Source organism: Lynx canadensis, chromosome C2, assembly GCF_007474595.2.
Source record: "Lynx canadensis isolate LIC74 chromosome C2, mLynCan4.pri.v2, whole genome shotgun sequence".
Classification (NCBI taxonomy): domain Eukaryota; kingdom Metazoa; phylum Chordata; class Mammalia; order Carnivora; family Felidae; genus Lynx; species Lynx canadensis.
In genome coordinates, this window is record NC_044311.2 from 64,775,884 (window position 1) to 64,797,022 (window position 21,139).

Consider the following 21,139-nt stretch of genomic DNA (forward strand, 5'->3'; position numbering starts at 1 on the left):
CAAAGCTCAAATCCCAAATAGGTTATAAGAGTCATCAGGTTGGATTTACATAAGCAATGACATTTAGGAATTCCCTACAATCACAAATGTTACTCATTGGTAGAGTGAGTGCTTTAAATGAACTTGCCTGTCTCAAGAGCATCAAATATCCAGATAATAGAAGGGCTTATACCCTCCCTGATAAAAACAACTGTCTCTGTAGAGGCTTGTGATCCACTTCTATTCTAAATAGGAAGCGTGAGGCCTAATATTTGCTTCAGTTACTTGTCTGTTTCTTCCAAGACCTCTCAGGATCTGACAAATGATAGGATTTCTTGACGTAAGTATTATTAGGATCATATTTTATAACAGTACTGACCCTATAAACTTTATTTTCTTTTTTACTTAGCTTATTTCCCATCTGTTTTGTCACCATTGCTTAAGTAATTTAATAATTAAACTGGATTGTCCGGATACCAATAAAATGTAAGTAACAAATAAGCTTTCTAACCTTGCCAATTGTGCTCAGGACTGACCAGCTGTAATAATTTACATTTCTTATTTAGGAAAGAACCATAGGTGGTGGCAATTGAATCTAAGACCATCCAATGTATCTAAAGCATCTGATATAACCAGTGGCGTGCTGATAAATGTTTAGCAACCGGCTCTCTGAAAAGAAAAGAAAATAACACTGATTGATAGTGTTTGTTGATTTCATGGTACAAATACTCCCACCGTGGCCGTTTTCAAGCTGACAATGTGAAATCTCTGAACTCAGTCTTGGGAAGAGATGCTACAATGGGCTCTCGCGACTCAGTAGGAGCTGGCTCCATTACACTGCTCAGTGAAAAAACACACAAAATGGATCGCCTTTTCACAAAACCGCTATAAAGTTTTCAAGGCCTGATCTGATGTAATGATTGACATTCAGAAGAAAGGAATTCCAAGACGTGTCTCAATATAAAGCCCTTATGAAATAGGGATGACATTTCACTGATTCAGAAGTCTGGAAAGATAGAAAGTTCAAGACCTCAGCTTTGGTAACAGAGGTAAGTGTTATTATTTTTCTTTTTCAAGATATTGCCACCTAACGTATGATGTTGATGGGTTAGCCTCCACTAATCTTAAGAAGTAAGAAGCGTATTATTCATTATTGTCAGGGAATAAGTATTTTACAGAAGCATTTTTTAATAAGTAGAGTTCATCTCTCTAACCAAAAATGTTTATTATTCTACTTACATTGCATCAAAAAATTAAGAAAATACAGCAATTCTTTGACTTCTTAGAAACTGTATAATGATGCCATCACATTCTTGATTCTTCTTTTAGGACATTAAGAAAGACTTTAGACTGATCTGTAAAACACTGCAGTGCACTGAGGAGTTATTTAAATAAATTGAGCTGCAGGGGTCCCTCGCTTACTGTTGTGTGCTTGAGCATTTAGGTTGGCTTTTTATATTTCTTCTTCGCTTCATCCTTTCTGCCTGCTGTGAGCTGTCACTTGCTGTCTGAGTGACAGCCCCTGGCTATTTCACTGTCTCCTCCCCATTTTTAATTTGCTGCTTCCAACCTGCTGAAGGCTAGGAAACAAAGCAGCTAGCCCACCTTCTTCGCCTTATGTATGAAATAGACTCCGAGAGAGGGCCTGGGGGGAGTTAAAGGGCAATGATTTCAATCCATCAGTTCTGACATCTAGTTTCCCTATGGGAACTTACTCTGTACATTTCCTAAGACAAAAGGGAAAATGTACCAGTGTGGCTATAATCCTGTACAGTTAAAGTTGAGGTTGGATCTATATTGTCCACAAACTAAGATATTACTATTTTGTCTCATCTTACAACACCTTGAATATTGAGTGTCTTTTTTTCCTATCTTGGGATGTCTCGAGGAATAGACTCATCCCATTATTCAGAGTTGGATTACCAACATGGAATCTGTCACCTTTGCCCCCTCCTATTCAGAGTTCTCTATTGCCTCTAAATTGTCATCTGTAGTCACACAGAGGAAGACAATTCAGCCTACATCTGGGAACTTTCCTCCCTAGCTTTCCCCCCACCCACCTTAGGTAAACCTTATATACAGGAATGCATAGATTTTTTTTTTTTAACGTTTTTATTTATTTATTTTGAGAGAGAGAGCACGTGCACCAGCAGGGAAAAGGCAGAGAGAGGGAGAGAGAGAATCCCAAGCAGGCTTTCCCTGTTAGGGCAGAGCCAGATTCAGGGCTTGATCTCATGACCATGAGATCATGACCTGATCCAAAATCAAGAGTTTGATGCCTAACTGACTGAGCCACCCAGATGCCCCACACAGATCTTAAATGTACAATTCAGTCGGCTTTGATCAAGGTGCACATCTGAATATCTATCATCCCAATCATGATATAAAATATTCCTTCACTCCAGAGAGTGGTCCCATGTGCCTTCCCATCAATTCCCATCCCTCATAGGCAATCCCTGTTCTGATTGCCTGTTTCCAAGTTTAGTCTCTTACTTCTTTGGCTCAACATACAGTTTTGGGATTCGGCCATCTTATTGTATGTATTAGTGGTTCATTCCTTTCTATTTCTGAGTAGCACTCTAGTGTATGCATACACCACAATTCACACCCCCATACTCCTGTTGATGGACACCTGGGTTGTTCAAGTTTAGAACTATTAGGAACAATGCTGCTATAAATATTCTCGGATAAATTTCTGTGTGAACATATTCCTTCATTTAATTCGGGCAAGTACCTAGGAGTGGAGCTTCTGGGTCATAGGGTAGGTGTATATTTAAGTTAATTTTTTTTTTAATTTTAGAGAGAGAGGGAGTGAGGGACAGAGAAGGAAAGAGAGAGTGAGAGAGAAAGAGAGAGACAGAGAGAGAATCCCAAGCTGACTCCATGCTCAGTGCAGAGCCTGAGCAGGGCTCAATCCCATAACCCTGGGATCATGACCTCCGCCGAAATCAAGAGTTGGATGCTCAACCTACTGAGCCACCCAGGCACCCTTAACTTAATTTTTTCTCAACATGTTTTAATGAAAAATTTCCAATATACAGAAAAAGTGAAAAAAAAACTATACAATGGGCAACCGTTTCCCAGTACCCGACACCTAAATTCTGCAAGTAGCATTTTGCTAATTTGCTTCATCACATATGACATATCTATTCCTTTATTTGCCCACCAATTCATCATATTTTTAATGCATTCCAAAGTCAGTCACAGACATCAGTATACTTTACTCCTAAACACTTCAACGTGCATCTCACTGACTAGAGCTCAGTATTTGTCCACAGATTTTAGGATAAAATTTATATACAGTGACATGCACTAAACTTAAGTGTACTTTTGATGAATTCAGGCAAATATAACTCAAACTCTTTACCAAGATGTAGAACATTCCCACCAAGCCAGAATGTCCCCTCTTCCCACTTAATCCCCACTTTCATTCACCATATGCAACGACTGCAATGAAATTTTTTTTTTTAATTTTTTTTTTTTAATTTTTTTTTCAACGTTTATTTATTTTTGGGACAGAGAGAGACAGAGCATGAACGGGGGAGGGGCAGAGAGAGAGGGAGACCCAGAATCGGAAAACAGGCTCCAGGCTCTGAGCCATCAGCCCAGAGCCCGACGCGGGGCTCGAACCCACGGACCGCGAGATCGTGACCTGGCTGAAGTGGACACTTAACCGACTGCGCCACCCAGGCGCCCCTGCAATGAAATTTTTTTATCATAAAATAGTTTTGCCTGTTCTAGAACTTTATATAAATAGAATTGTATAGTATGTACTCTTTGGAGTAAGGCTTCTCTGACTCAGTATAATGGTTTTATGTTGCATGTATAAGGAGTCATCACTTTTTTTTTGGCTGAGTGGTATTCCTTTCATTGGATATATCACACTTATTAAGCCTTCTACTGTTCATGGACACCTGGGCTCTTTTCAGTTTTAGGCTATTATGATAAATCTGTTTTAAATATTCTTTTACAGATCTTTTTGTTTTAATTTCTCTTAGGTAAATCCTAGGAAGAGAATTACTAGGTTATAGAGTAGTGTAGCTTAGTTTTGTAATTGTGGACTGTATTAAGTGGTTGCTCCATGTTACATACCTACCAGCACGTATGAGATTCCCGGTTTCTCTACATCCTTACCAACAACTCGATAAAGGCAGTCTTTTAAAATTTAGCCACTCTAGTGGCGCCTGGGTGGCGCAGTCGTTTTTAAAACGTCCGACTCAGCTCAGGTCATGATCGCATGGTTTGTGAGTTCGACCCCTGCATGGGGCTCTGTGCTGACAGCTCAGAGCCTGAGGCCTGCTTTGGACTTTGCGTCTCCCTCTCTCTCTGCCTCTCCCCCTGCTCTCACTCTATGTGTGTCTCTCTCTCAAAAATAAATAAACATTGAAAAAAAATTTTTTAATTTAGTTATTCTAATGGGTGTAAAATGATATATCATTTGTGGTTTTTATTCACATGTTCTTGATGACTGATGATATTGACTGTATTTCCATGGCCAGTTTGGCCATCCATACATCTCCTTTGTGAAGCAGTTGCCCATTTTAAAAATTGAGTTTATTTTTATTGTTGGATTGTATAAGTTCTTTATATATTCTATCAGACATACATACTTAAATATTTTCTCTCAGTCTGTGGCTTGCCTTTTGATTTTTTTAAAGTGTCTTTTGATGAGCTGTTTTCATTTTGATGAAATCCAATCTATTGCTTTTTTATGGATTATGGTGTTATGTTTAAGAAAACTTTTTCAAGGCTGCAAAAATTTGCTCTGTGTGCTCTTCTGGAAGCATTTTAGTTCTAGATTTTACATTAGCATGGTGACTTTAAAAAGCCTTTCTGAATCCAGAGAACACTCCTGATATATGTATTGGTAATATACAAAATATATACAATTACCAATAACTAAGTTTATCATCTTAATTCAAATCTTCTTTATTCTCTCTTGAACTATGTGTTTATATTTCTAAATGCTACTCAAACTGTTGTCGTAAACAACCAGAAGGATTCGTTTCCCCTCATCCCAAACAGCAGGAGAAAAGTCATTTTGTAGTCTTGTCTGTGTGCTGCATGAATGTTTCCGGGTTTGCCAGCTGACGGGGGGGGGGGGGCAGAGGGCAGAGGGTGCAGCGCCCCAAGCACGGGCAGTCCTCTCCAGTGCAGGACTGCCGCAGGCACAGTGCCACGGGGGCAGTGTTGTGTGGCTAGTCTGCCTACTTTGAGTGCGGAATCTTGACTAAAATTGTCAAACATTCCTGGATCCGCCGTGTGTTCTAACAATATTGTCTTAAAATTGGAACCCGAGGAAGTTTTATTAATTGAGACGATGCCAATGCACTGCAGAATAAGCTGTGTGTGTGGTGTGTGTGTGTGTGTGTGTGTGTGTGTGTATTCATAGTAAAACACACAGGATGTTTCTTCAGTGAGGTCTCCAGCCTTCCTCACTGACAAAATGTGAAAGACCTTCACGAATCTCAGGGAATTCTCTCTGTCTTTTGGGCAGTTTTGTTTCCTTTCCCATAATGCCAGTCCTGCACTATCTGTTGATCCTTTTCTCAGGATCATGCAGTAGTGGTGTGGGAACAACTGCTCCCTTGTGTTCAGACATTTAACACCAATTGCAGAGAGGGTTCTGGCTGTCTCTGTGCAGGTGCTCAAAGCTCAGGTTTTTCACTTTTTTTTAATGTCTATTTGTTTATTTTTGAGAGAAAGAGAGAGAGACAGAGACAGAGCAGTGTGGGGGAGGGGCAGAGAGAAAGGGAGACACAGGATCTGAAGCAGGTTCCAGACTCTGAGCTGTCAGCACAGAGCTCAACGCCGGGCTCGAACCCATGAACCATGAAATCAAGACCTAAGCCAAAGTCAGATGCTTAAGCAACTGAGCCACCCAGGCGTCCCTACTTTTCTTTTTTTTCTTTTTTTTTTTTTTCCTTTGGCTCTTCACCAACCTCTTTTCCATAACTCTTCCTAACCTCACATGAGTCTTACATAGCAAAAGGAGGGCCCCTGTGCCTTCAGCATACTCCACACAATTCCTAGTGCCAGTTGTGTTTTTGGCTCCCCCAGGATAGCAGGTAGGTTCTTGAGCTCTTCTGTACCCTTTTGCTCATGGTCTTTAAACTATGGCAGTGAGAAGGTTATGTAACCTCGCTTTGGCCATTGATAAAAGACAGTTAATAGATACTCGAGATTGAATAAGGTTCTTGGACATCAATACTCCGAGTGTCAACTTTTTTTTTAATTAAAAAAAAATGTTTATGTTTATTTATTTTGAGGGAGAGAGAAACAGACCACGAGCTGGAGAGGGGCAGAGAGGGAGACACAGAATCTGAAGCAGGTTCCAGGCTCTGAGCTGTCAGCACAGCCACCCAGGTGCCCCCTGCTGAGTGTCAACTTTTAACACCCCTTTGATTTCCATAGCTTTGCCCCTCGTTGTGCTCCTGTTCATTCCCTGAGTACATGGCCTTCATAGACTAGTATGATTTGCCTAAAATAAATATTGATTTGAAGACATATTTCCATCTTTTAAGAAATGGGACTCACATGATGCCAAATAATCAGACGAACTAAAATTTTAACTTTTTAACAGTTGTTTTGGCTTCTTACCTACACAACCTTTGTTGAAATGCTTACTGCTTTAATTTATGCAAGTTAGTAATTCTCATTCTACAACTGGCTTAGTCTAAAAATATGGACATTTAATTATACCAAAGTCAATAAATACAACAGGTTTTTGCATGAGAATTCTTGGGAAAACATTTTAACTATCTAAAATATCATTAATTTAAAAACTAATTAGCCTAAATAAGATTTGGCAAGTTCTACCCTAAAGACAAATGGCTCATGTTTTTCTTAATTTGTTCATGCGTGTTACCATGGAGACAGTGGAGTCAAAACACACAAGCTAGTGTATTGTTCAGCTCTGCACTTCCTACTATAGATTTGATGAAGTCATTCTGGCCTCCTCGTTTTGAGAATTTGAGAACATAGCATTGTTTCTTTTATAAAAATATGGTCAGCATTCAGACATGATCAATAAGGCAAGAAAAATTAGATCTTACTTGTAATCTTTGCTCCTTCTAATGTGATAAAATAAGAAAGAGGTAAATCACTTCCTTCAATTAGTTATTTTTGTGGTAAAGGTAATGCCTCTGATTCATTCCTCAGAACAGCAAGGCTTAATATTATTAAAAAAAAAAAAAAAAGCCTGAAAAAAAACCCTGCCTATTTGGTGGATAAGGCAGGTGTCCTTTCATACTACAGCACCAAAAAAGGCCATTTGGCGGCTCATTTCCTTTGCAGATGCTTTGAATATTATTCTCCATCTTCCTGCCCTTCATTATACTTAAGAACAATAGGAAAATGCACCTCTTTTTCAATGAGGTGTGTTTGTGGTCCTGTCATTTTGCCTTTCTGAGACCCATTCGTGATGTGTTCCTGTTCTCTCATAATATTGCTTCTGTCCCCACTGGCGCTCACCTAGGAAATCAAGATGTTATTATTTCTCCATTCTGTTTCTTTTGCCCTTAAGATGGGCAGAAGAGCCGTTTCTAACCCTTTCATCCATTTCATGAAGAATGTTACCAGTGGCTTAGCAAAGGTAGGTTCCACATAGGTGAGAGTCCCTTCCCAGCACTTCATGAGCGTGGAAACAAAAATGCCTTAGATTTGTTTTGTTTTGTTTTGTTTCTTAAGTGAATTGTCTGAATCCCAGAGAATTGTCAGAGACCATCTCATTCTGCCTTCTACCCATTCCCAAGAAAATAAATGTGATCCTCTTTAGGGAATTTCCTTTCTCTTTGTATCCAAACACTCCCGTGGAGTTTTGAAGCAGCCTGGCTTCCTAGCAGTTGTACTCAGTAATGGTCAAGGCACTTAGGCAACTGAAAAATTTTGGTTCTTTTATAAAAATGTTCCTTCTGCAGCAAACAATGAAATTATTTCATTGCAAGTGTACATAAAAAGCCTAACTCTTTGGGTTTTCCTGCTTGACTCTATACGGAAAATATTTCAATAATAGTTCATTAACGTATTTCTTTCCAATAATTAAAACGTGAATATTTAACCATGTAATCCCATTTCATCTCCGTAGAAAAACTATGTGTATCATGTCTATACCAATTCATAGAGCATGAAACAGCCCTTGCCACCTCAATCACAGAAATGATCTCTCTCTCACAGCACTTAATTCGAGGCATATACCAGATGTCTGTGGCACACATCTCAGCCATAGTTACTCTGTAAATACCAACTCCGAGAGTGAGCTCATGGGAAAGGAACTATCAGTCTGAATCCGCCCAATAAACGGTCTGTTCAAGAGCTCAGAGATGAAGTGGGCCTCCTTCCCCATTTTTGCTGGTTTGGAGGTGGAGGTCCAGGGAACTGTCTCTCTGCCTGGGCAAGCATCGGCCCTCCCCTCCAAGGAGAGCCAGGACAGATGGGCAGTGTATTTGACAAGGAACCCCTGCGTCCTTGCTTCAACGCCCTTCTGCTCTACGGTAAAAGCAGTACTGTATTTTTTAAGTGTTGGAACTGGCAGCTATACCGGTCACTGGCTACAGTGAACAATCCTCCATTCAAATCAAGCAGCCCAAACCCAGATCCAGTGGAAAGCGGTGATGAAGCACACAGAGGGAGCCTCTCTGCCCTCCACCGTGCGGAGGGCGAGGGTTATGTCAGGCGCCCCGAAGATTCCAGAGGGGGGAATTCAGCAGAGTTCTTATACAGCATCTATTATACCAGTTTCACAAGGAGGATTTACGAACTGGAAAAAAAAAAAAAAAAAAAGAAGGTTACCTTGGTTGGCTTCCTTTTACTGGTGCCACCAAGGTCTGAACCTCCCCAAATCTCCTGTAAGCAAGAGGCCTCTCTCCCTCCCTCACTGGAGGCCTCGTCAACCAGGCCATAGTTTGTAGTACTAACATTTCTAAGTAAACATCAGAATAAAATGTCCCTTTTAAAGGATCCAACGCAGAGAGGAGGTGAGGGAGGGTTTGTAAGTTGCAGCAAGGCAAGGAAAGACAGAAGAGCAAAACAGGGAGGGAGAAAGGAGAAGCAGAATCTGCTCTTGGGTTTAAGTCATTTCAGACAAATGGCATCAGCTGAGTTTCCCAGGAGCTGGCCCACTACCTGCCCATGATGTAATTACCTTACAACACCAGCAACATCTTCCTAACACACACATGTACGTGCATACGGGCATGAGTGCCCCATTCTTCCTCTGTGCGGCCCACATAGCTCAGCCTGAATCCTGGATTTGTTTCCCAGCGCTGTAACCAAGTACCAGAAACTGGGTGGCTTAGAACAACACAAATGTATCGTCTCACAATTCTGGAGACCGGAAGTCCACAATCAAGGCATTGGCAAGACCAGGCTCTCTCTGGCGGTTTGAGAGGAGACTCTTTCCTTGCTTCTGGCTTCTGGTATTTGCCAACAACCCTTGGCACTCCTCAGCTTGTAGATGCATCACTCCAGCCACAGAACCGTCTTCCCCTTGTGAGTCTTCACCTCATCTTCCCTCTGTGTGTCTGTCTCTGTGTCCACATTTCTCTTTTTCATGACGACACCAGTCATATTGGATTAGGGCCCACCCTAATGGCTTCATTTTAACTTGATTAGCTTTGTAGCAGCCCTATTTTCAAGTAAGGTCCATTCTGAAGTACCAGGGATTAGGGCTTCAATGTCTCTTTTTTAGATGACACAGTTCCACCCATCACAGGCCTCCGTTTGTGAAGGACCTCCCACTACTTTGTGCTCACCTCCTCAAAGCCTGCCCCCTGTACTAGGGCAGGGAGGAAGAACTTCTCAAGGGAGATGAACCTCTAGATCAGGGTAGTGGAAGAACAGGGTACGACTGACTTTTCTAGTACGCTGGGGTGTAGAAATAAAGACATCAGGAAGGAATAAGTCTCTCCTCTCTTAAGGACTCTGTGCAGCAGGCCAGTGTTGGACACTTTCACAATCATCTCATGTCTAAAAAGCTACATCACCCAATCCCTTTTCACTTTGCCTTTTCCTCAAACCTCCCCCGAGGATTTTTTTTTTGCCCATAGGAAACTATGGATATTCCTTAGAAAATAACATCGCCCAGGATAAAGTCTTAATTTTGTAGATGAAGACACTGAAGGTCAGAGAGACCAAGCAATCTCTCTCAAGATGCCTGGCTACTTAGTATCAGAGCTAGGGCTAGAATCCAATTTTATTGACTCCTTCTCCAGCAGTCATTGATTCAATATTGCCTTCCAATTTGACTTGACATCATTTGAAGGTAGGAAACAAATTCAACCTTACTTAACTCCTACCCTTCTAAGGAAATGAAATCCCAGGCAGAGCAAATGGGATGGCTAGTAAATTGCATATGACTAGAGTATATATGGATGTCTTGCACCAAATACTGCTCTTGCCAGAGTCTGTGTAGAAGATGGAGATTCAGAGAGAAATGGATACAGACACTGCCTTCAAGGAGTTCATAATCTTTTTTTTATTTTATTTTATTTTATTTTATTTTATTTTATTTTATTTTATTTTACAGAGAGAGCATGAATGCTGGAGTGGGAGAAAGGGGCAGAGGGAGAGAGAGATAGAGAGAATCTCAAGCAGGCTCCATGCTCAGTGCAGGGTCCAATGCAGGGCTTGATCCTACACCCTGGGATCATGACCTGAGCCAAATTACAAGTTGGACACTCAACCGACTGAGCCCCCCTGGCACCCTGGGGAGTTCACAGTCTTGTAAGAGATTCAGAAATGTAACAAATTAATCATATTCGAATGGAATAAGTGTCACAATAAAGGTTTTAAACAAGTCTAGAGGGAGCATGGCCATGGCTAACAGTTGACTGGGTCCCATGGGCATGTTGCCTAGACAAGGTCAGTGGAGCAGGTGGATCCAGGAAGAGAGCCTGTGCAGTGACCTCCAGTTGGGGACCAGCAAGGTTTGTAGGATCCTTGGGGCAAACAAGTCATGAGTGTCAAAAAGGAGAAAGGAAAGGTGGGCTAGAGCCAGTTTCTTAAGATTCTTCATGCTATACTAAATAACTTAAACTTCGTGTATGGGCGGTAAAAGTCCAAAGTTGGTTTTAAAGCAGGGGAATGACAGGAATCATATTTCTTTCTTAAGAAACAAGGAGAAGGGGGGGCTAGGACCAAGGAAACCTTGGAAGCACCAAACCTCACCTCCCTCGATGCCCAACACTAACTAGCCCAGGGCCTTCAAGCTGAAGTAGCCAACATCAGGTGACACCCCCATCCCCCAAGTGGCTTCCAAGGAAAGCAGGGGTCCCTAGTAAGCACTGAATATCCAGATTACCTGTGGGAAAATCCAGCTCCAGTGTCACAGAGAAAGCCCCTGACAAGCTGTTAGGAAATGTCAGCAGGAGGGAGTCCCTGACATTTCAGAAATCCCTTTCCCCTGTCTTTGTCCTTCTCAGTCTGTGTCGTTAATTTCCAGGCCGTCTCCATAGCAGAGTCCAAAGAGCACCTTGGCATGTGTGTGGGGGTGTTATCTGGCAGGGCCTTTCGGAGCCATAGGTATGTTGTAAGTTTGATACCCGAGTAAACTCTGAGTGGTAGATGAAGCTGCTTTCCTCAAAGGTTAAAAGTAATAAGGCCGTCTTTGTGCCTTTGTGGTCTGACTTTTCACAGGCTATTATGAAGGTGCAGGGGGGTGGTGCTGGTAGAGTTTAATCCATATAATTTGCATGTTAATGTCCAGTCTAAAAATATTCACTGTGAAAGGAAAAAATACTTTAAATTATGCTTCAAGGGAACAACATTTCAGTTCTTATGATCCAAGTGTTTAGCAGTAAGGAAAAGGACACCAACTCATTTCAAATTAATTTTACTTATTACAAGCTTTCAGATATCAATCATTTTACTTATTATTTTCACTAATTATTTTAGAGTTTTGGTAACACATCATTTTTTAAGTTTGTTTATTTTTGAGAGAGAGAAAGAGAGAGAGCACATGTGTGCACAAGTGGGGGAGGGGCAGAGAAAGAGAGAAGGAGACACAGAATCCAAAGTAGGCTCCCAACGTGGGGCTCGAACTCATGAACCATGAGATCATGTCCTGAGCTGAACTCTGAGGTTTAGCCAACTGAGCCACCCAGACACCCCAACACATCATATTTTTATGCTTATTAAACTCAGAGTAGATTAAGGAAGTTCAAGGAGAGACTCTTTCAAAATTTCCATTCTTCTCCTCCCTCGACACACATGTCTCAGCTGCGTGTTGGGGGCCCCAGACTCTGCTGGATGGATACAGGGGCTCCTCAACTGTAGCACCCAATATTTTATCAGGAGCTGACATTAAATTGAAAGGTGCTTAGGTCAATCCTTTCCAGAATAAAAGAAAATGAATCCATACTGCTGTGATCAGATTCATGAGGAAGTTTGTGATTTATGTAAATCAGGATATGGGCTTTTTCTCCTAAAAGGAGAAACAAAATTCATCTTTGAGGAAAATTAGAAGGGGCAACTAGGAGTTTGGTGTCTCTCCTCTGAAACTCCTCTGAGAAGGTGAGCCTTTTGGGTGTTCCTTCAGGGTGGTGTGAAAGGAACTGCTGTTACCTGCTGAATCACCCTCCCCACATCCTGGCCCGCCTGCCTGCTCCCTGGGGGGTGTCTGCCCTTTCAGTAGTGGCCACACTTGCTCAGGGAAGGATGAGGTCACCGCCTGCGTGCATCTCAAGGATGGCCAGAGAATGGCCTCCTCAGATGAACTGGGTCCACCCTCAGGAGGTAGGAAGACTACCCTTTCCTGTGTACTTAACCTAGCCCTTTGGGCAAATAATGACTCTATCTTGAAGGTTCTTCACAGTTTTCTTCACAATTTCTTCCCTTAATGTCCTGTGAGAAGAAAACCTTTCATGTCTCTCTCCAAAACTTTAGGGCAGGGGTGGGTACCACATGAGGCTTTAGCAATAACAATTATACATACAGTGAGAGAAACTCGCACAGAACAGAGCAGAAATCCGGATTCTGGGTTAGTTTTCTCTTCCTATGTGATCTGAGGACCACCAATTGACCTCTGTGAGATGTCCTTCCTCATGGAGATATTGCATTAATTCACAGGGACATGCACCACTGATGTGTGTAATGAAAAGAGAAGGGTAACATAAAAATTTTTTTAGTTAAGTTCTATACCCAACATGGGGGCTTGAACTCATCACCCCAAGACCAAGAGTCATATGCTCCCTGACTGAGCCAGCCGTGTGCCCCCAAAAATATTCTTCGAAAGCAGATACAGAAATGGACTGACAAAAAGGCAGAGGTAGGGAGACAAGGGAATCAGGTCATGGACCAGTGTACAGAAGAATATGGACAATAAAAGGAATTGTCAGCACAGAACCAAAAGTAGAAAGCCCAACATAATTTTGTCCCAGCTTTATTCAGAACCAGAATAAGCAATCTTCCACTGCTGGGCCAAGATATGAGAAGGAAAGAAAGCATTTTTGGATAGAAAAGAATTTATTTTTTCTTAAAATGCAAACTCTAATTCAGGAGTTAGGATGGGAACCGAGTGTGCTTTTGTTTTTCTTTTTTTTTTTTTTTTTTTTTTGAGGAGGAGGAGGAGGGGTGCAGAGAAAGAGGAAGAGAGAGGAGAGAGAATCCCAAGCAGGGCCCACAGTGTCAGCTCAGAGCCTGACTTGGACTCGATGCAGGGCTCAAACCCACAAACTGTGAGAGTATGACCTGAGCTGAAATCAAGAGTCTGACGCTTAATGGACTGAGCCAACCAGGTGCCCCTTGAAAAAAAATTTTAAAGATAGGATGGCATATGAGCATCTTTTTTTTTAAGCCTTATTGATGCATACTCATTCAAATAAGTTGACTCATCCATCTTGGCAGATTTATTTGATAAGAACACATGCCAACCCGAGGCCCACACTAACCCATAGGACCCATTTAACTAAGGCATTTAGGTATGTTGGATTGTTATCCCAAGAAGCACTGGGAATCATGAGTTTGTTTTCTTCTTCCTTGTTTCAGAGCAATGTGCATTGCTGTCCTCACCTGGGGTTCTGAGTAGTATGCACATGTCAAATGTGGCCGTGACAGAGAGTTAAATCAATAATCATTGATTGGACACCTTTTAGATTTTAGGTATCACTTAAAGATACAAAGAAAATAAGATGTGGACCCTGCCCTCAGAAAGAGGCAGATGGTTAAACAAACAAATTACAACACAGCATCCTAAATGCCGTGACACAACATGGCCGGGGCAGGAGGAGAAGGAATGATTAACTCCTTCTGGGAAGGCTTTGCAGGAATGACAAGAGAGGGGGAGGGGAGAGTGTATTACACAGTCTCTTCGATTATTTATAGAAGTGTTGTTTTTTAAAATGGGGGGGCGGGAGGGGTCATGATCAAATAACTTAAACAGACCCTTTGCTGTAAGATTTACTTTTACTATTACAGGTGTGATTTTAGGTAAGTTTCTTAATCTCTCTACACTTCTACTGGTTTAACCATAGACTCGTGATAGTAAAACACACCTCATAGCATTACTGTGATCACTGCAAGATATATCTATATGTACAGACCTAGAGATATACACACACACCTCTAGTAAGTGGTAGAGCCTATGCCCACCCACCAGGAGATACCCACTAACAAAATAATTAGGGTTTATGTGTGATGAAAAATAAGCACAAGAAAAAAAAATGACAGAGATTTTGCTCACAGTGAAGTAGTATCTTGAAATCTCTTATTGCCCAGAAAGAGAGAAAGAAAATCAGTAGAAAGAAAAGAATATCCTCATGGCACATCTCAGTCAGAAAAGACACGTTAATAAATATGTGTTCAATGAATTCCAAATCGTCTCTTCAAGATCAAGTTCAAAGATGAAATCAAAAAAATACCTCCCTTTGTGTGATAGTGACTGGGGATAAACAGATGACACTGCAGGGCTTTAGATAGGGGTCTGATGAGAGCTTTGGGAATGGGGAAGGTTTACTTTGTATTTTGGAAGACCCTGAGTGGAAAAATGAAACTGTTGACTGTACTTTGTAGAAATACTTTTGAGTAAACCAGGGATAACATTCCACCAGTTCTTTCGCAACGAAACATGACTAGCTCTAACTAGACAGCATGGGCCTGCTCTAAAAGAAGAGATTTTGGTTTTTTTAAACCTTTTTAAAAAGTCTATTTATTTATTTGTTATGTAATCTGTACTCCCAACAGGGACTTGAACTCATGAGCCCGAGATCAAGAGTAGCATGCTCCTCTGACTGAGCCAGCCAGGTACTCCTAAAAAGAGATTTTAATATTAGTAGTTTCTATTTATTAAAAGCCTAATAGTTCAAAGCATTGGCTTTGGGGTCCAACATGTCCAGGAGTTCAAATTCCAGCTTTCGCTCTTGCAGGTACAGGATGTTAGACAATTTACTCTCTCTGTCTGTGCCCTCATACATAAAATAGAAGATATAAGAACACCAACTTCACAAAAGATTATATGAGGATTTATGAGCTCACACATGTAAAGCACTTAGCACAGTACGTAGCACCCACAAAGTCTCCAAAATTAGCTACTCTTATTATTACTGTATTATTCTTTCTTGTGAGAGCAGAGAGGAAAAGGGGGTTGATTCTTTTTGGAAAGAGAAAGAGCCAGAGATGAATTCACGTAAGAAAAATATGTATAGAGTCCACTAGGATGGCCGTAATTAAAAAAAAAAAAGTATTGGCAACAATGTGGAGAATTACGTAGACAGTTCCTTAAAAAGTCAAACATAGAGGTATGATACAACCCCGGCAATTTCATCCCTAGGTATATACTAGGAGAAATGGAAACATATCCCCAATAAAAGTAGTACATGTTACTAGCATTGTTATTCATAACAGCCCCAAAGTAGAAAGAACCCAAATGCCCATTCACTGGTAAAAGTATAAACAAAATGTGATATATCCATATAATAGAATATTATTCAGCCATAAAGAGGAATGAAGAACTGATATATGCTACAACATGGATGAACCTTGAAAAATGACACCAGGTGAGACCGGCCTGTCACAAAAGGCTACGTATGACATGATTCCATTGATACAAAATGTCCAGAATAAGGAAATCCATGGAGACATAAAGTAGTGGTTGCCAGGGGCTGGAGGGGAGTGGGGAGTAGGTAGCCACTGCTAAGGGTAGAGAGCTTCTTTGTTGGGTGACAGGAATGTTCCAGAATTAGGTAGTGATACAGCTGCACAAACTGTAGATGTGCTAACAACACTAAATTTTACACATTAAAATGATAAACATATGTTAGGCGAATTAGTTCTTAAAAAAAAATTAATGTGGGCCTTCGGAGACAAGTAGGGACAGCCAAGCAAGTGAGGGGAACAGAGGCACCCAGGCTGTCGGAAAACTTAGGGTCAGAGTTCAAAAGTAATAAACAAACCAAGGTTTGTTCAGGCTCTTGGTAAGAGCCTGGTGAGGATAGAGCCTATGGCTGTTGCTACTCCAAGTGTGGTCAGTGGACTGTGATTGTACATTCTCTGACCATATAAGGAAAGAAATCACGAGTGAGTAGGCTATAGAAACGTTGGTAACTTGACACTGCACAGTCAGTGGCCTCTTGTCCTGGGGCAGGATATAAACCAGGTGTGGTCAAGCATGTGTGGCGAGGGGAGTGTCACCCAAGCTGCACGCTAGCCCTGCACAGTAGGACCACATATCCGACCTTGATAGATGGGACATAAAACAGCTGGTTCTTCACTTTGTCCAGGTTGAGAAGCACCGTCATATGGGATGCATTAGAGGGATTACAGGCTGGAAAAATAGATTGGAACAAAGTGTTGAAAGGCCTTATTAGTACAATAGTTTGGGATCACCTCTCTGTCCAGAATTCTTTAACTGGGTTGTGCCTAGTTATGCCCCATAATTGTGACACTGTGGCCCTTTAAAACATGGAGGATCTGTGAGGACTGGAGAAAACAGAGCAACGGGGCAATGGTGGGACAAAAAAAATCTTTACGAACCAAACCAAAACAAAAATACCTGGGAAACAAGTAAGGGCATATCTCTTCCTCTTGGAGTAAGCAGAAACTAGATGCAACAACCAAAGGGGTTAAAAGAGGCACATAGCCACTGATCAACATCCAAAGGTTTGTTTCTATTTATTGAATAAGAGAAGCCAGAATACGCCATCCCAGCAAGAAAACCAGTGGAGAGCTAGGCTAGTGGTCCAGAGATGAACGAGGCAGGGAGAGGAGCAGTAGAAAATCTCACAGCTCACTCTCCCGTGTAGGGAAAGGCACAGCCAGGAAGCTTCACGTGTGGGAAAATACTCAACCTCACAGAAGAAGAGCGCTATATTGATTCCAGACATTGTTATTCCTGCGTGCAGGGGGGACGAAGAAAGGAAAGGAAACCAAGGTATTGACAGAAAAACCAGCTTCTACTTTCTCAAATGTCTTAATATGTCACTATGAAGCAACCGCGAGACTTCCCCTGGTGTCTCATGTTGACTCATTCTTCCCCAAGCCAAGGCCATTTATTTAATGTCTATTTTGTTAAACTTGATGAGAATTTGTTTCAGAATCCGGGGCAGTGCTAATGTAAAGGCTTGTTTGTCCTGGTTGTGCAGAATGAAGGAAGTTCACGCTCTGCACAAGGAACGCAATGTGTCATGTAATATTGCCAAAAGGTTGCATCATTTCTAAACTTTCCGGAAGACTGGATGATGAGAGGTCATCTATGTTTATTTTGTGAAGTTTGCGCCTACCAGGAAATGTGTGGGTACAAGAGATATTTTAGGCCCATGAGACTCTCACTTTAGAAGATGAATCCAGCAGCATGTGCTATAAGCTTCAGTCTCTAACTAAATCTTGAAAAGAGTGGCAAGTTGTGAAGTATGCAAGGTTTTTTGGCTGCACTAACAGAGCCACGTATAAAAATGCTGTTGCCAAACAGAGACTAGAACCAGATGACAAAGACTGAAAACACACACCATGTATTGACTTTCTCTATACAGTACTCATTACAACTTAATCCAGTAATATTCATTTCTAGAATTGCATAATCACTTACCAAGCCATATTAATTAAATTGTAAATTGACCATGAAAGAAGACTTTTAAGCAGAATTCTTCATGTTGAGTTCTTTAAGAATGTAATGGAATTACCTCAACAAGGAAGGAAAGATGTTTTTAAAGCAGTGATTTGTAGCATATAGTTTAAAAGATGTGATAATTAATGGCCACCAGCAACTCTATTCAAGCCTGCTCATGGACATTTTATTTGTGGTTTCACGATCTCTGTAATCCAGAAGATAACTATATTCCTTCCGTAGGAGAAACTGCTTTTCTCTACTTTTTTTTTCACATGGTTCTAGGGTGGGGGGCTGCCAAAGAAAATATCACTCACACACACCCCCCAGCACACGCCCCACCCCAACAAAAACACACACACCCTTCCTGCCCCCATCACACACAAGCATAGGAGATAATGATACTAACACAGAGGGGAATGCAATGATGCCAAGAGATGGAAACAGAGACCAGCTCTATCCCTAGAATGCACAGGAATGAGCCAATAGATCACCTCTACTGCTAAAGCTGTCTGAGTTGAGTTTCTGTGACTTGCAACCAAAAGAATTCTAACACCAAAATTCAAGATGTTCATCTCCCTATAGACAGTACTCCTCATTGCACTCTTCCGGAAGACAGGTGCAATGAGGAATATTAGCTAGGTGACTGGAGTAGCATCTATGGGACTGCCACAACCAGGAGCGTGGCCCCATTTACATAAGCTATGTGTGAGTGCTCCCCCTCCCCAGAATTGTGCAATGTGAGAATGGAAGGGATCATAAACTCTCCTTACTATATCTATCAGCACCGATTTCTCCACATACCTACTGCTGCTGGGCTTGGGCTTGGGTGAGCTGCTTCTTCTCGAGCTTCCTTCCTAACACTATGATTTTGCACCAACACCGCTGCCAGTTTTCATGAAATGCCTCTTAGAGAATGTTCCTCCAGTATTTTCCTTCCCCTGAGTCCTCACACGCAGGTACACCTTCTCTATGGAAACTCTTTTAGCTTGATCTCCAAGTGGAACAAGGCCACAGCATCTTCTCATAGCATATGGGGGCCAATTGTTTCTATTCAATTCCTGGCTCCATAATTCTTGGCCCTAGAAACCTCTGTACCCCCATTTTCCTAGAGACTATAAATTCCCTCCTCAAAAATCATCCATAAGTCACATGCCCTCCAATCTTTTCCCAGTTGTGTGATGGTGTCTTCTGTGACGTGCCCTCTCCCTCCTTATCAGATGTCTTTCTTCTCTGCTTTTAATATAATAGTAACTCCCAAAATGTGCTACCTTGTTTAAAAAAAAAAAATTAAGTCTTGGAAGCAGTATTTATCAAAACTAGAAAGTTTTTTTTTTACATGCAGGAATTTGTACACAGCCAAGCCCCAGATTCTTTCTTAATGATTTCAGATAAATCTTTCCCATTCACTGTATACAACTCTGAGGGTCCTAATATTTCATGAATAAAATATTGAGACCTGTTCTCTTGAAGAGGGAAGAAGCCTCCTCCCTTGAAAACACTCTTGATAAAAAACGCAAGGCAAACTTCCTTGTTGAACCTCTGGCAAAATGTATCCAATAAAACTGGGGGAAAATTAGAAGGGAAATGAAGGATTGACTATTAAGAAAGAAACGACAAATGGACAATGACAACAACAACAGGGACAACAACGAGAGTCACTGCAAGGAAAGAATCGTCTCTTAACATACACAGCATAAGTGCAAAAGGAAGTAAGTTGATATGTGGGAAACCAGTCCAGCCATGTGTTCAGCATTCTTCCAGGGACCAAGCTGGAAAACCGTCCTCACAACATCTCACCGCTTCTGCCTCCCACCTGTCCTGCATCGGTCATTTGTCAAGTCACATCGGTTCTATTCCACACCAGTCATGCGGTCATTCAGCACATGTTTTTTTGAATCGCTGCTGTGGCTCAGGAACCATTGGAGCCACCAAAAGCAGTGAACAAGAAGAGAGACAAAGTCCCTGCTCTTGTGGGATTTATAATCGTGGGAGGGGTCAAAACCATAGTCACGGGAACATACAAGAAAAGTAATTTCACTTGTGACACGTGCCACAAACACAGCAAAACAGGATCATCAAGTATCCCGATCGACCCTTCTGTACATTCCCATAGCCACCACCATCCTATGATCTCTTTTCCTTCTTGGTTGGCCGGTTATGGTCACTTCCTACGTGGTCTTCCCATTCCCTACCTGCTGTCTGATGCATGGCCGGTCATGTGATTTCTCGTCTCGTAAAATCTCAACATGAACCAGAGGTGACCACATGAAACACCAATCCTCACCGTGCCATCAAAGACACTCATGTTGTGGTCCCCATCCCCCTTCCAAGCCCATCTCCCACCATGCCCCTTGACCATTCTGTGTTTCAAGCAACTGGGCAACTCAGGGGCCTAGACACTCCAGAGGCTTTCCTGCCTTCCTTCCCTTCCCTGCAAGTTCAGTTCACTTCTGTTTGGCTCATCCCAGAGGTCATCTACCTGTTGAAGCCCCTGCTGACGCTCTTCTTCCCTTCTCCCCCTTCTTCCCTTCTCTCCTTCTCCCTTCTTCCCTTCTCCCCCAAGAATACCTTTCCCTCTTTGAGCCCCCGAGATAATTTATTTGTATTTGTCTCTGGGGCTTTATCTTACACTGCCTTATTTTACACTGCTGCCCTATCTGACCACTCCTGAGAGCAGAGATGATGGCTTCATAATTTCTGGGTTCCTATTGCCTATCACTGTGCTGACAAATGGTAGCTTCTTGATTATACTTAATTATGAAAGTGATATGAAATGAAGTAACTTTAAAAAAATTTTTTTTACTGTTTATTATTTTTGAGGAGAGAGAGAGAGACAGAGCATGAGCAAGGGAGGGGCAGAGAGAGACGGAGACACAGAATCTGAAACAGGCTCCCGGCTCCGAGCTGTCAGCACAGAGCATGACGCAGGGCTTGAACCCACGGACCGCGAGATGATGACCTGAGCCAAAGTCAGACACTTAACCGACGGAGCCACCCAGGCGCCTCACTAACAGTAACTATTGGCTGTATGAAGAATATTCCATCACAGCTGTACCTAAAGTCCCTTTAGATTGACGTTAAGTGGCACATTTTGCTGACGCGAAAGCACTTATTCTTGGTATA

General features: G+C 41.8%; 1 long non-coding RNA gene across 1 annotated transcript in view; it reads left to right on the forward strand.

The window, feature by feature from the left end:
• The window catches only part of LOC116738308, a 66,322-nt gene extending 62,800 nt beyond the window's left edge, over positions 1–3,522 (forward strand). Inside the window, exons 9-11 of the long non-coding RNA XR_004344084.1 lie at positions 389–465; positions 546–1,028; positions 3,499–3,522. This is a non-coding gene — a long non-coding RNA (uncharacterized LOC116738308). The remainder of the gene's footprint in view (positions 1–388; positions 466–545; positions 1,029–3,498) is intronic.
• Positions 3,523–21,139: the final 17,617 nt, after the last annotated feature.